Genomic DNA, 5,080 nt, shown 5'->3' with positions numbered 1-5,080 from the left:
CTTCTGATGAATTCTTCTTTTCAGTTAAGTTTTTAACATCTAGTGGATTTTTACGGGGTCTTCCTCTTTTTCTTTGTTCCAGTTCCTTCTTTTCTTCGTTATTTGTGTCTTCTAAATTATTTGGTACATTTTCATCTGACTTCCAACTAATTTCATCTTCAGTCTCTTCTGTTTGTTTATTCTTATATACATCTTTGTACACTAATTTTTCATTGAATCTAACATGTCGTGACTCTAGAAATTTTACAGTACTTGGGTGCCATAACAAGTATCCTGTGAGTTCATATCCCACCATAACTGCTTCAATTGCTCTCTCGCTGAACTTGTGCTCTGGTTTTGGAATTCTAATATATCCAATACATCCAAATCTTTTAATTTTATCAAAATGACAATTTTCATTCTTATTAAATTTCATCAATGGTACATCATAATTTATAGATTTATGTGGTGTTCTATTGTATGAGTGTACAGCTGCATCTACTGCTAACTCCCACATACTCTTGGGTAAACCAGAATCTAACATATGGGTTCTGACTTTTCTCTGCAACGTAGCGTTGAATCTTTCAGAGACTCCATTGTGTTCAGGGGTATAAGGCGGTGTTAATTCTAATTCTATCTTTTCTTTTCTTAAAACCTCTAGAAATTTTCCACCAGTGGATTCTGTTCCTTGATCCGATCTAACGTAGCATACTTTTTCATCTTTGCCAAGTAAATTTCTTGTAGATATAAGAAATTTTTCTAATGTTTCTCCTGATTCATCTTTAGTCTTTACTGCATATGCTCTAGCTAATCTGGAGTAATCATCTATATACACATTAATAAATCTTTTGTGTCCTGGGTGCGAAGTTGGTTTTATTGGACCCATCGTGTCCGTATGTATTATTTGTAGTGGTCTTGATGCTCTTTGTCTAGTTTCTTTAAACGGTAATTTTTGCATCTTTGACATAATACATATTTCACAGTCTAAAATTGAATCATCGAATTTAACTTTCTCTAATTTATTATATACTTTCTGCAATTTCTTGAGATAGTTCAATGAAGCATGACCAAGTCTTACATGCCATAACTTCATTTGTTTTACTTGACTCTGTTGTCCTTTGCTCTAATGGATTTGATGTGAATAACTCTTCTAAATTCTTAATGCTCTCGATGTCATCTAGCTTAATTGTATTTCTAGTTATTAAACTAGAATCCCAATTGAACAAGTCATCATTTGGATTTTCAGGATGTTGTTCTATTTCTGGAGGTGTTGTAACTTCTTCCTCCCTCCTAATTGAAGAATCCTTGGCCTCTTAGAAGAATCTTGGCCTCTTGTCCCTAGACCTCTAGGGTGCTTACGCCGCTCGGTGCCTCGCTGGCTTCGGTACTCGCTTATTATCGTCGTAGCTCTATCCTTGTTGCTCCAATGCATAGCCTCGTACTTGTTCTGACTCCCTCTGTCTTCGTTACTCGCCCAGCGTTACGTATTTATACAAAATAATTCATTGTAACAGGGTAATTTACCCTGTATCGGTAAAACCGATCACGCATGATAATTATTCGACGCAGCACTGGCGTGTCTCAGTCTTCGGGACCCATTAGCGTTAAGTGGGGGTAAGTCTGAGGTTTCTTGGCTGATCGCGTAGCTGCGGTGAGTTCGAAGTAGTGCAGTGCTCAGTTCAACAACATCTGCATCCAAAAAGTCCAAGAAGGAAGCCAGTATTGAACAAAGAGTTTCCTCAGCACAAATTTAACCAGGTATTGAGACTTTCACATTTTTGATGAGCCTAGGGGGTCGTATACCCGGCTCATCAATTTTACTACTTCTCATTATTAAATCAAATTTTTGATAATTCAATTGTTTATAATATTTTGCCTAATAGTAATTAAATAATTAATTAATTGTAATTAAATCTTATTCGTTAGCATTCCGAGCATTCTTCTTGGGGATCTTATACCCGAAGAATGTTCTAGACCTCTTGGGTTTGGAAGTCGTAAGTAATTAATTTATTAATTTGGCCAGTTCATAATTATTAACATCTTAAGATCGGTTTAAATAAATTTACTTCATTAATAAAACATTAATTTAATTTTTGAATATCGAGAATTATTCCAATCGGCGGCTCACAACCGGTCAAGCGTCGGTCGCATACCCGAGGTCATATTTGCTACGCAGTTACGAACAACGGCGTCCATTTTGAGCACACAAATTCCTTGTTAATTTTAATACGCAGAAAATATAAAAGTAACAATTGGACTATCATTACAATTTATAACAATTGAATTATCATTTATCAATATAATTTGTTATTGGAAATTATTTAATTATTTAAAAATATTTTATTCATTGAGAATCGGTTACTGAGTTTCGACGCCATTGAGATCGAATTCCCCGTGGATAATTTTTCGTGAATTTATTTTACATTGAGATAATTTGTTTAAATAATTATTTATAAATCGAAAAATTCCACGAGGTCATTTATACATTGAACTATTGAAGACTAAAATTATTATTTTATTGAAATTATTTATAAAAACATTTAACGGCATGGATTAAGTCCCAGAAATTAGAATTTTATAAAGAGTATTCTCAAGAATTTATTAAAAATTTAAGAAATAAAATTACGAGTTGAAATTGGAGTAAAATTTTACATCGAATGTTCTTAAAAATTTATCTAATGTTGAGTATTAAACTCGTGTTAAATTTGGAAGAAGCTTAGGCGTCGTTTTAATCCGAAGTTATTGAAGGTTCTGTTTTATTAATAGTCGAAATTGTTTATGATTTTAATTGCGAGCTAATGACTGGAAAAATTGTAGTAAAGTTAACGTTGTAAGTTTTGGAGTTCAATTTTATAAGTTCGGAAGTAAAAAGTAAAGTAGAGTCAGTGTGTGTGAAAACGCGTGGGTTATGTGTGTGAAGACGCGTGGGTTATGTGTGTGTGAGTGTTAACAGCGTTCCTTTGCATACGATTAGTCTCTTTGCGGAGTGCTTCGCTGTTATCTAAGAAGTTCTGGTCAGCCGTTAGTTAGGCTGTTAATTTTAAGAAGTTCTGGTCAGCCATCAGTTACGCTCTTAATTTTAAGAGGTCCTGGTCAGCCGTTAGTAAGGCTGTAGTCTTAAGTTGTTAATTGTAGTGTGAGTGCGTGAGTGATCACCATTTGTTATTTTATATGGTTAATAAATATCGATATATTGTTAAATAAAAATTTATTTCTTTCAGATCACCTTCCTCCACTCTCTGTCCCTGTAGATTATAAGCTCAGTTCTGGTTTCGGGTTCCAGGAACCGAGATACAAAATCCTGGTGGCGCCCTTGTTAATTTACAATCATTTTTGCTAGGTATTGTTTTATTTTATTAAATTAATTAAGGGGCCAATGAACAGGCATAAAACACCCGTTACATCATAAAAATTGGTAAAATTTTCATTCATTCACACATAACATTCACGACGTTGGATTCGAGCCTGGAAGGCTATAATACCCCAAGTATTGGGCGTCGAATAAAAATCTACCACGTTACAAAATGTTAGAAGCATGCAATTTATTATTTTATTCAAAATTTATTCGTTAATCTATTTCCACAAATAACTAAATTATACTTGACACATAATGTTTATTAATAAGTAAGAAACTAATTTTTTTTGTCTTAATAAAAAATCAGCAGACACTTGACAATTATTTTTTTTATAAATTATATTAAAATTATTAAAAAATGTCACAAATAATATTATGAATTTGACAATATGAAACTTTTTAAAAATATTCTATCGCAAAAAATTTTTTTTAATAATAAAAAACATTTTATTTTGGTAATCTTATAAATGTTTTTACAGTTTAGGAATTTAAAAAACATTTTTGTCCCCCTATTTCACTAAAAACTTATACGATTTTAAAAATCAATTTTTGTTTTTTGTTGCAGAATGAAAGAACCATCATGGCCAAATGATTCAAAAAATTTCAACGAAATTATTAAATCAATTTAATTAATCGCAATATTGATTGCCATTATTACTGTAATAAAGTATTTACGTACAAATAATTTAAAATACCGATCAAAAATTCATGTATCAACAACTGTTAAATGTACAATTTTTCTTCAATATAAAAAAATGATCTCTAGAGAATATTTAGACATATATGTTTACATAAATATTAAGTATGCGTATAAATAATAAACGAAATCAAAATTTAGTGTTAGAAAATTTTTCTCTGAATTGAACCCAAATTTTTTGTCACTAAATAATTCTATTAAATAATTAATTGCATGGTCTGGATGAAGTTAGCGATTATATTCATAGCAGCAATTTAACAAATTTGAAGTCACGATTCTGCGCTTCCATCTACACCTTTTCACGCATTCACCTATTCGTTCCCATTAAAGAAGATTTCCATCTATAGCCACTTATCACGAAACCTCGGGAACCATGAGCTTTAAAAACTTAAAATTTGATAAGAATATTATTTTTGCCATGTAAAGGTCAGCTAAGAACGGATTTTACGAAATTCCATCTCCAAAGAGGATTGCGAGGGCGTTAAGGATAAAAAAAATCCCCATTTTTAAACTATAGCTCCTATAGGCTCAAAAATTGGTAGGAATCTTCTATATATGATGAAGAAGTGATGTACAAGGGTTTTTTACGACAACCCACACCCAACAACGATAGCAGGGGTGGTGTTATTAGAATGTTCAATTTCAATTTCCAAATGGTAACTTCTACAGATTCGAAATTATGTATGAATCTTCGTGTATGATCAAATTATCATAAATACTTGATACAATAAATTTTTATATTTGATCAAGATTTTTGAATACTTTAGGGAAGCAGCCCACCTACTTCAGTTGAGAAAAAAATTTTCTCACAGTGAAAAAATTTTTCTCTTAATTATTTGATACCCGTTTTATAATGTTTTTACGTGCAATTATACATATTGAATGAAAAAAATTATTCAATATTATTTGATCTTAACATTTGACATGTTAATAAATGAAAAAATTAATGAAAATTTACGTCTATCTTTATATTTAATTTTTTAGAGCAAGAGAGAAATTTTCTCAAGACAAGAAAATTTACTTCTATCAAGAACTATATTTTTTGGGGC

The sequence above is a fragment of the Cotesia glomerata genome, unplaced genomic scaffold (assembly GCF_020080835.1).
Source record: "Cotesia glomerata isolate CgM1 unplaced genomic scaffold, MPM_Cglom_v2.3 scaffold_13, whole genome shotgun sequence".
Classification (NCBI taxonomy): Eukaryota; Metazoa; Arthropoda; class Insecta; order Hymenoptera; family Braconidae; genus Cotesia; species Cotesia glomerata.
This window is presented reverse-complemented; position numbering follows the sequence as displayed.